Here is an 11,914-nt window from a genome sequence, read left to right as displayed (position 1 = left end):
TTATGGTTTTTAGCTTATATATCCAGTATAACTCACATTTTTTTTTAATAATTTAAACTTGTTGCCGTCCCTTAATGGGAAAACAACCTTATCTATGACCTTGACTGTTATAGGGAATTTATAAGTCATATGTACAAGGTTAAGGTGTCTGGCCACTGCTGAATCTTTGTTATCATTTTTAATATCCCTTATATGTTCTCTGACCCTGGATCTGAGTTCCCTAGTTGTCTGGCCTTCATATTGTTGGAAACAAAGGGTACATTCCAGAAGGTACACAACAAATCCGTTCTGCAATTTGCATATGAATCTACACTAAAATGTTCATGTGTCAAAGAGCTTGTAAAAATCTCGTTCTAACTGACAACATCACAAGTTAAGCAGGTCCTTCTACCGCATCGGAATGTACCCTTTCTCCTAATCCAGTTACTCCTTGTGGGTCATCTATTACATATCATACTTGGTGCCAACCTAGTGGCTAAGGTGGGTGTTTTTTTTTAAACAAACTTGCAACACTCATGGATATTATTTAAGAATTCATCATCTTTCAAAATATATAGATTATTTCTTAATATATTGCAGATGCTGTTATATTGTGTAGAATACTCAGTAGTAAATAAAACTGTGTCCTGTGAAAATTCTTGTTCCTTCCTTTTGTTATGTATGACATCATTTTGGGTATTTTTTTCTGCAGTTTTAAATGACTCTCTAAATTCTCTGTCTTTATAACCCCTTTGTTTTAGTATATTAGTTAGAGCATTTGACTGTTTTACAAAGGTTTCATCAGAATTGGTGTTCCTTCTCATACGTATGTATTGACCTATAAGTATTGCACATATAAGGTGAGGTGGATGGCAAGATTTTGCATGCAAATTAGTATTGCCAGCCGTAAGTTTACTAAGTTTACGGTATGTATGAGTTAGTATGCCCCCTGTTTCTACGACACCTGGGAGTGTTAAATCCAGAAAACATGTAGTTAACTCTTGTAAGTCACCAATAAATCTCAAATTTAAATCATTAGAGTTAAGATAATCAAGAAAGACAGCGATATCAAAAGTGGTTTCAACAATTAATATCAAATCATCAATATATTTTATATATTTGACGATTTGATTGACAAATGGATTACAAGCTGTGTATAAATAGAGATCTTCCCACCAGCCAACAAATAAGTTTGCAAATGAGGGGGGCAAATATTGCCCCCATCGCCATATCACAAACTTGTAGGAAGTACTCATTATTAAACATGAAGAAATTATGCTTGAGTAGGAACTCCACTATTTCACAAAAGAATATCTTAAATTCCTCTGAATATCTTGTTGCTATATCTAAGAAATAACGTATAGCTATAATTCCTAGTGTATGGGGTATACTGGAGTACAGGGCTGTAGCATCAACTACTACCCATCTATAGTCCTGTTTCTATCTCATATTTTGTAATGGGCTTAAAAGGTGAGTTGAATCCCTAAGATAACTGTTCAGGTTCTTAACCAAGGGTTGAAGAACTGAATCAACCCATTCTGACAATGGCTCAAAAAGGGAGTTAATGCCAGAAATAATCGGTCGACCGGGAGGGGACAACAGATTCTTATGTGTTTTTGCTACATGGTGAAATATAGGAACTAAGTGAAATTGTGGAATCATAGACTTAATCTGGTCTCTGGTAAATATACCTAGGGCTGTACCTTGCTCAATTACAGTTTGAAGCTTTGTCTTAAATTCCTGAGTAGGATATCTACTGAGTTTCCTATATGTGTTAGTATCTTGGAGCTGTCTATTTGCCTCTTTAATGTAGTCATCCTTGTCAAGGACAATCACATTGCCCCCCTTGTTGAATGCCCTAATAACAATGCTATCATTAGACTTGAGTTTATGTAAAGCTGTCTTCTCTGCTGGCGTTAAGTTAGAGTGTATAGGTTGACTCCTTACTGTAGTTTCTAAATCCAACAATTCTTTCTGAACTTGTTTTAGATAGAGGTTAATAGAGTGTCCCTTAAAGTGTGTAGGATAGAAGTCTGATGTCTTCCTACTTGGAGAGGTCACCTCAGAGTCATATGGATCAAATTGGTCTTCCAATTCATTGAGGGTAACAAAGTCTCCAAATTTGAAGTCCAAAGAGTCAATATTTTTATCATTCCCAGTTGCAACATTGGTAATAGATTGATCATCAACAGGTATAACATCTTGGTCTTTATGTATTTTAAAGAACCTTTTAAGTGTCAATTTTCTGATAAATTTATTGACATCTATCAATTTTCTGAAGGCAGAGAAGGTATTAGTTGGGGCAAAGCCCAGTCCCTTGCTTAAAAGAGAGACTTATTCCTCGGTCAAAGTTGTACTAGACAAATTTCTGACCTATAGTCCTTGTGTTTTTGTTTTCTTGCTGAGTTGATTCTTCTGCCTATCCTCCTGGTCTGTCTCCTAAAGGGATCTGTTGTGTAGACTTATCCTTACGGCATACCACTGGCCGCACATCCACATCCAAATCATTGTCACTGAGTAGTTGTAACGACAATGAGTGGCAGGAGGGAAGAGGGGTAGAGGAAGGGGGAGAAAATGGAGGAGAGAGAGAATTGGTGGAGGAGGGTAAAGAGGTGCAGCTTCCATCAGACACATATGAATCCTGGTCTGAGGTGTCAGTAGAAGAGAAGGCAACCTTGCGCTTTGTTTGTGTTTCATAATCGATTTAGGGATATTAGCCTCGTTATCTTCCTTTGGCTTTTGCTGTGCTTTATTATTTCTCATGTTTTGGTTAAACCTTCTTCTTGGTTTATTCTGGAACCCTGACCCGACCAGTTATATATTTTATTATTGGCATAATCCTCCCAGTTTCTATTAAATTTGTTACCCTTCCTTGTTGCCAATTTCTCATCAAATGTTTGAATCCTCGATTTAAGATTACTTTTAAAGTCTCCATATTTAGCATTAACTTTCGATGGTTTGAAGTCAGATTAAATATTGGCAATTCGCTCCTTTAGTTTCTCTCTTTTGATTGTTTTGCTCCTATTTGCAATGTCCATCAAAGTGAAGGAACATGTGGTGAGTGCCTCATTCCATTCAGTCTGTAGGGAGGAGTCCTCCAAATCAAAGGAGGGATATTTTTTATGTCATTTTTTTTTTAAATGATCTGCAATAATCTGAGAAGTGAGTTTGGTAGTGGGGTGGAGGTACAGGTGGATATAGAAGTTAGTTAATTTTTAAAAATATCTTTCTGATTTTGGATGAATGAGTTGACACAAGGAAAAAAAAAATAGTTGTTTGGTTAGGATGAGGAGAGAGTTCTATGATCTAAAGATGATTTTCTAATAAAGGAAGTATGCATGGGTTTGTTTTTTTCTCCTCTGATGTTTAGTAGTTCATGCGTATTTCTGAAGATAGCTGGTCTGTTTGATGTGGCATGGCTGTTATCAAGTGCATGATGCACAGTGAACTGTCTAAGGTGCAGCTTTTCTAGTGTTGATTTTAGTGAAGAATTGTATTGAAAGCCCACAAGATCTGGGCAAGAGAGGGATACATTGTTGGAGATTAAAGGTTCAGCTTATAAGAAAAATCTGCAAGATCCAAGTAATTAAATTCATGTTTGTTGAAGGGATGATGAGAATGTTGCAGTTAAAGTAAGAGAGAATGTTTGTAGATGGTGGTCAGGGAGAGGAAACAGGAATTTAGAAAACTGGGAAAGAGAACAGAGATTAGTAAAGACCAGGTCAATAAAGTTGCCTTCATAATTGGGCTGGAGATGTAGCCCACTGGGACAGGCCAAACAAGTAAGCATTTTAGAGGCAGATGATGAAGGCAATTGGGTCTGCAGTCACAGTAACATACCACATAATGTAAGAATTGGGAGAGTGCAAAAAGCAGTAACACTGGGTGTTGCAGATGATAAAAGAAAGTGGATGAGGCAATGGATTCAAGTAACAGTACCAGAGCACAGAATACAAGATTCTGTGTGTGTGCAAAACGCAGGTACACTGGGTGTTGCAGAGAAAAACAGACAGGGGTGAAGGCAATGCAGTCTTGCTGCTGCTGTAGCTTACCTGGAGAGATAGGACAATTCCAATCAGTGTCCAGCACCTTTATGGCTTTGTGGGTGCACACTATGTAGTGAGTATATAATTTATTGGAACATCACCAAATGACACAACAATGTTTCAGTCTCCATGACCTTAATCATGTTGCATACAAAAATAATTACTTCACCATACTTAAAGCCTCAATGGGCGTAGCTAGTTTGCTCAGGTAAATTTGAACTCTTTCCATACCTTAGTCATACATTTCATTCTCACTTCAGCTCCATCTACTGGTGAACTTCAGGAAATACAGACCTAGTGCACATAATATACAACATACAATCACTGTGTAATATTTTCAAATGTTCAACTTTAGTATATACAGTAATCAAAACAATACATTCCACTAATTTTTGAACATTACATCTTTCAAAAAGTATGCCAGTCTATCTCTCTATTCATCCCTGTTGGGCCCAATGCATTAAAGGGCCATAATACCCAAATGTTTAAACACTTGAAAGTGATGCAGCATAGCTGTAAATAGCTGACTAGAAAATATCACCTGAACATCTCTATGTAAAAAAGAAAGATATTTTACCTCAAAAGTTTCTCAGTAGCCACATCCCATTGCAAAGGACTTCTAAGCAGCATATCAGTATGTCTGTCCCGGGACAGCGGAAGGGGCGAGCCTACGTGCACTCTCATCTTATTTCCCTATTCAGTTTAAAGGAAGTTTGCTATGAAATCTCATGAGAGTTAAGTGAAATCTCATGAGATCACAGTAAAAGAGTTCATGACCTCAGCACTGCTGATGCTGATTGACTGCTGTTCATTTCTTCATTTTTTTTTTTTTTACCTGCAGCTGGGACACAGCTGAGTATAACATTTTACACAGAACTTACTCTGCTGAGCTGAGGAGATTGTGAGGTAAAATATCTTCCTTTTTTACATAGAGATGCTCAGGTGATATTTTCCTGTCAGCTTTTTACAGTTATACTGCATCAGTTTCAAGTGATTTAGCATATGAGTATTATGTCCCTTTACGTTTAAAGATCCAAAAACTCTCTATTTCTTTCAATAACTTAATCCTATTACCTCCCCTTCTTGGTCTCTCTATATGCTCAATAATTTGAAATCGCAATTGCGATACTGTATGCCCTGCTTCTACAAAATTATGAGATACAGGTGCTTTCATCTCTTTAGCCCTAATGTTAGACTTGTACTCATTTATGCTAGCCAGAATCCTTCTTGTAGACTCTCCTGTATAGATTTTTGCACATGGACACAATTAAATAAATTGCATAATCTACATTATAAGTATAGTATCCTAAAATTTTAAATTTTTGATCAGTTTCAGGATGGTAAAAGTTTCCCCTTTAATCATGTTGTTGCAATTGCAACACCCCAAACAAGGGTAACAGCCTAAATTAAATGTGGAGTAGTTAAAGGGACATAATACTCATATGCTAAATCACTTGAAACTGATGCAGTATAACTGTAAAAAGCTGACAGGAAAATATCACCTGAGCATCTCTATGTAAAAAAGGAAGATATTTTACCTCACAATCTCCTCAGCTCAGCAGAGTAAGTTCTGTGTAAAAAGTTATACTCAGCTGCTCCCAGCTGCAGGTAAAAAAATTAAAAATATGAAGAAATGAACAGCAGCCAATCAGCATCAGCAGTGCTGAGGTCATGAACTATTTTACTGTGATCTCATGAGATTTGACTTAACTCTCATGAGATTTCATAGTAAGCTTCCTTTACAATGCTCATCCCTTCTGCTGTCCTAGGACAGACACACTAAAATGCTGCTTAGAAATCCTTTACAATGGGAGGTGGCTACTGAGGAACTTTTGAGGTAAAATATCTTTCTTTTTTACATAGAGATGTTCAGGTGATATTTTCTAGTCAGCTTTTTACAGCTATGCTGCATCACTTTCAAGTGTTTAAACATTTGGGTATTATGGCCCTTTAAGTAAGTCTGTCTCATTTGTTTTCCTGATCCTACATCTGCTTTGACGATTTGATCCCTAAAACTTCTACTCCTTCTATAGGCTGGCATTGGTCTCTGTTTAAGTTCCTCCACCTATGGATTAAGATCATTTAAAATATTCCAGTGTTTATTGATGATCTTGATAAGTTTCTCTCTCAAAGAATTATACTGAGAGATAAATAAGGGGGCAAAATTGATACTAGCGGCAAAAGTTATGAAGCAGCGGTCTAAAGACAGCTGGTCCATAACCTGTCCGCCTGCTCTGAGCTGGCGGACAGACATCACCACAATTCAACCTGATCGAGTACGATCGGGTTGATTGACACCCCCCTGCTGGCAGCCGATTGGCCGCAAATCTGCAGGGGGCGGCGTTGCAATGCTGAATATGGAGAGCGTATTGCTCTCCGCATTCAGCGAGGTCTGTCGGACCTGATCCACACTGTCAGATCAGGTTCGACAGACCTTTGTTGAATAGGGGCCTAGGAGTAAATTAGAAAGTTGCTTACAGTTGCATTCTCTATCTAAATCATGAAAGAAAAAATTGGTTTTTATATCCCTTTAAAGTTACATAGAAACTGTGAAATCATAATCAGAATTTGTAAATTCACAATCCTAAATACATTGCTATATACAAAATACAATACAAAATAGAAAGTGGAACGTTTAGATGTAATAAAATTTAATCTGAAGTGCACAACGTGTAAATGCAGCAGAACTGTCATGTCATGTAGTGCTATATTGCACTTGGCTTATCTCTCCTTCACATATAGAAATGCAGGGAATGCCCCTTGGAGAAGTAAAGGAAAATCTGCCTTTTGAATATTTCACTAGGAATCTCGCAGTGCTGGAGGATCATTTTAGAATATCTCAGCGAAGAGGTTTTTAATATCAGGGACATAGTCCTTGATCTTTATGGCTTCCCAAAAAAAAGTTCATCATTATTTATAGATACTGTATAAACAGAGTATGAATACAATCCCCCAGTAGTGCTTGCTGATTGGTGGCTACATTTAGACAGCAATCAGCAAGCGCTACCGAGGTGCTGAACCAAAAATGGGCTGGTTCCTAAGCTTACAGTCTTCCTTTTTCAAATAAAGATAGCAAGAGCATGTAAAAAAAATGATAATAGGAGTAAATTAGAAAGTTGCTTAAAATTGCATGCTTTATCTGAATCATGAAAGTTTCGTTTTGACTATACTATCCCTTTAAGGAAGAGGCCTTGACATAGTATCTCGGCCGATCACCACTAAGCAAAATGCTATAACTAAATCTTCATTTTATGCTTTTAATCTAGCTGTATGTATTACAGTGAGTGCTGACTGTTCAGCGTGTTGGGTTTGTTTTTTATATGTGATCTATCTCTATTTGACTTTGCAACCAGGATTGCCTGGGTTTAAATGTGTCAGTCACTATATGTAATCCAACTTTCTGTAAGTACCAGACGAGCACCCAGAGCTATGATTTGTACTATATATTATTTTTAAATTGGATATGCAATTTTCCTAACATTTTTTATATATTTTTTAATTTCTGATACCTTTTTATTTTATTTTACACAATTATTTTTATTTTTTTGGTGCAATCTGTACAAATTGATTTGTATAATGTGCACCCAGAGCTATGATTTGTACTATATATTATTTTTAAATTGGATATGCAATTTTCCTAACATTTTTTATATATTTTTTAATTTCTGATACCTTTTTATTTTATTTTACACAATTATTTTTATTTTTTTGGTGCAATCTGTACAAATTGATTTGTATAATGTGACAATGTGTCTTCAAGAAAATAATTTTTACTGTGTGTGGGATGCATGAACGTATATATTTGTGTGTGGGTGTGCAGCTTTGTTGGCAACAGTATAAAGGTGTGTGTGGGCTACATAATTGATTGTCCAAGTAATTGTATATGTTTGGAAAATCATTATGTATCCATGCAATTACTGAATGAGTGTAGGCTAATATATAAAATATTAGTGTATATTGAAGTTGTAAGTATTGCAGTTTACCAGCAGATGGCAGTATTTATCCAGAGATATCTGAAAATCTCTAAACACTGTTTTGTATAATCACAATATTTTAAATCAATTTCAAATTAACTGAGCACAAATCTAACCCCAAATTAGCTTGATGTCATATTTATTAATATTTAGATAGTTTATTCTTATTGCCTTACTGATTAATTTAAAATTAATAAATAACAATATAAATGCTCTAGCACATAAGTAATTCATTTGAGGTGAAATAAAATACTTTACATTGTTTTATTGTTTTAATAGCTATCAAAATAGATTTTGTGTATCTTCCTACTTCCAATTTTATAGATACATATTATTATACATTTATATTTTGTTTATGATGAAAGTAAAAAGAAAAATATATTAGGCTTACAATACATGATGATCATGAAAAAAAATGTACATTGACAATGATTTGTCAAAATAAAGCTCTACACAATTTTTTTTTGCGTACATAAAGGGGCATGAAACCCCACATTTTTCTTTCATGATTTAGGTAGTACATAAAAATTTTAAACAACTGTCCAGCTTACTTCTATAATCAAGTTTGCTTCATTCTCTTGGTATCATTTGTTGAAGGAGCAGCAATGTACTGCTGGTTTCTAACTGAACAAATGGGTGAGCCAATGACAACCGGTGTATATATATGCAGTTACCAATCAGCAGCTAGCACCCAGGTGCTTTCCTGCTCCTGAGCTTACATAGATAAACCCTTCAACAAAAGATAACAAAAGAAAGAAGCAAATTAAATAAGAGAAGTAAATTGGAAAGTTGTTTAAAATTGTATTCTCTATCAGGATCATGCATGTCTAATTATGACTTTATTGTCCCTTTAAGGATGCATGTATGCACAAATAGATCTAGCAAGAATGGATTGATAAAGTCCTTAAAAAGGTGATAGAGGTAAAATAATTAAACTAAGGTCGCTGAAAATATAGGCATTTATGTTATTGTGAAGTATAGAAAATAGATTCTGTTGGTTATGAAAAGACAATAATCAAATGAGCTTCCACTTCAGCTGTTCCTACAGTTACTATGCAGCTCACGCATTTCTTTAGTAATTCAGCTACATAGAATAACATAAATGACCCCATGTACAAGGCACCACCCACCATAGCTCACGCATAGCGAACGTGAGTCTGCCACTCAAATGCACTCATTAAGTATTAAAGTAATAAATTACTTGAACAATGTTGTGTCGTCTGTCATGAAGACCCCCAAATGATTAATAGCTTTGGAGCCCCACTAGATATATGCAAAATTGAACAGGACTTCCTGTTCAGCTGTTTCTGGTGTCCCTGGACCTGCGGTTGGATCTATGTTACACTGATCTATTCCTTCTTAGATCTGTCATCTGTGTTGTGGCACAACACCCTGGAGGAGCAGCCCACCTTTCCTGGAAACATTGCTCATCATTTATTACCCTTTGGGAATTACCAATTGCACTTTGCAGAACTTTGCACCAGACCATTTTTACTGGACTATACAGTTTGTATATATATATATATATATATATATATATATATATATATATATATATATATATATATACATATACATATATATATATCATCATCATATTAATTCTTGTCTTTATCCATCTATTGAAGAACCATAATATTGTTGCTATATATCTAATTGAATAACATCTCTCTTTCCACAGCACATATTGTATTAATTGTCCCTACTTGTGTTTTACTTATCCCAGGCGCCTCTTAGTAGTACCCTAGTGACGTTGGTGTCACTAGACGTACTAGTTGTTGATACTTTAAAAAGATTGGCCTCGGCCGCTGTTATATATACAAAAAATGTGATCACCAAACAGCAGTCAGTTGTTTTACACAACAGATAATAGAGGGAAAAAAAATAAATCAGTCCAAACACACAAGCTTGTAACCTCCTATATATTTTTTTTTTTAAAGTGCTGATATAGGCACACGCATGTGCATTTTTCCTGGGTTGCAAAATCGGATGACAGCTGTTTGTTGTCTGATTTTGCAACTGGTGACTTATTTTGCATGTGCACTTCACAGTTGCAAAATCCGATGGAAGCTGTTCTGTAGGATTTTTCAACGGATGGAATGCAATGATGATACTGTGCGCATGCACAGATCATCTGGTTGCACATTCCGATGGGTCGCAGAATCAAATAGCACACTGGCAGTGTAATTTATAAGAATATGCAGTGACCCAAGTTGAGAGGGGAATGGTGTTATAGTTCTAAGTAATGTTTGTTTATTATTAATAAATAGTATCCCGTTCTTTTGGTGTACACTGCTGTGTGAGGCTAAGCATGTTTGCTACCTGGCTCTCTCCTTCCAGCTAACAGCCTTTGCTCCCAGAGGTGAGGACCTAATAGCAATATGTGCTATACTGACTATATTGTGAGATTTAGTGATTGTACTCTGCTTAGCAAGTTGTGTTTAATGTGCGACATGAGAGAAAAATACTTTTTTCCCCCTCTTCCTCTATCTCTTATCATAAATCTCACCTCTCTCTATCCCTCTCCACTATCTCCTACCTCTCCCACTTTCCCTCTTCTCTTTCTCTCCAATTTTTCCATCTGTCTTCTATATAGCTCTCTCCCCCTCTCCTATTCTTCCTCTTCTCTCTCTCTCAACCCTCCTCTCTCCCCCATCTGTCTCCCTCACACTTTATTTCTCTCCACTCTTTTTTCCATTTTCTAGTCTCTCTCTTCCCCATCTGTTTGCTCTTTCCTTTCTTTATATCCCGCCACCTACTCTCTTCTCTTTCCACTTATTTTTTAATTGTAAATGTAACCTGCTTTTTTCAAATAAAGATAGCAAGGGAACAAAGACAAATTGATAATAGGTATAAAATACAAAGCTTACAATTACATGTGCTATCTAAATTTAAGTAATTAATAATATTATTAATAATATTGCACCAAAAAGTTATAAGGGCTCAAAGACATGAGGTCTCAGATGTTTGGAAAAAAAAAGTGTTACCCCTTACACTGTAAAATACAATAAAATAAAGAGAAAATCAAAAAAGTGAAAGCGCACAGAGAATAAAGGGGTCAATTTATCAAACTCCATACAGAGCTTAATGCCCCGTGTTTCAGGCTCGCTGGAAACAGAAGTTATGAAGCAGCGGTCTAAAGAACTACAAACAGATTTGAATAGAATCCTAGACCCTGTTCCTTTACTGGAACTGGAACAATCACTCCCAGAGAGAAAAAACCTGAACGCAGTTCAAGAATGCGTCTCTTTTGACCTGATTTGCAGACAACCTTGAGAGATGAAACCTGCCCCTGGGAGGGAGAAAATGGAATTCTATCTTGTAACCCTGAGAAACAATGCCCACAGCCCATGGATCTGGGACATCTTGTAACCACTCCCGATAAAACAGGGAAAGCCTGCCCCCCACTTGATCTGACTCTGGACCGAGGGCCAACCCATCATGCTGACTCAGACTCAGCTGGGAGTTTCTTAGATCCCCTTGCTCCAGGACTGACTTGGCCTCCAAGAGGACTTGGATTGTTCCTGTTTGGGAGCAGAGGATGAAGGCTTTTGACCTTTGAAATTACGAAGTAAACGAAAAATACTTTGACGTCCCTTAAATCTAATCTTCTTGTCTTGTGGCAGAAAAGATCATTTTCTACCCGTAATATCAGATATTATTTCTGCAAGTCCAGGCCCAAACAAAGTCTTACCCTTGTAAGGAAGCGTCAAAAGCTTAGACTTGGAGGAAACATCAGCTGACCTAGACTTAAGCCACAAAGCCCTGCGAGCCAAGACAGAGAAACCAGACAGCTTGCCCACCAATTTAATAACTTGCATATTAGCATAAGAAATAAAATAATTGGCTAGCTTAAGAGCCTTAATCCTATCCTAAATTTCCTCCAGCTTAGTCTCCTCTAAAATAGATTTAGCT

The sequence above is a fragment of the Bombina bombina genome, chromosome 5 (assembly GCF_027579735.1).
Source record: "Bombina bombina isolate aBomBom1 chromosome 5, aBomBom1.pri, whole genome shotgun sequence".
Classification (NCBI taxonomy): Eukaryota; Metazoa; Chordata; class Amphibia; order Anura; family Bombinatoridae; genus Bombina; species Bombina bombina.
This window is presented reverse-complemented; position numbering follows the sequence as displayed.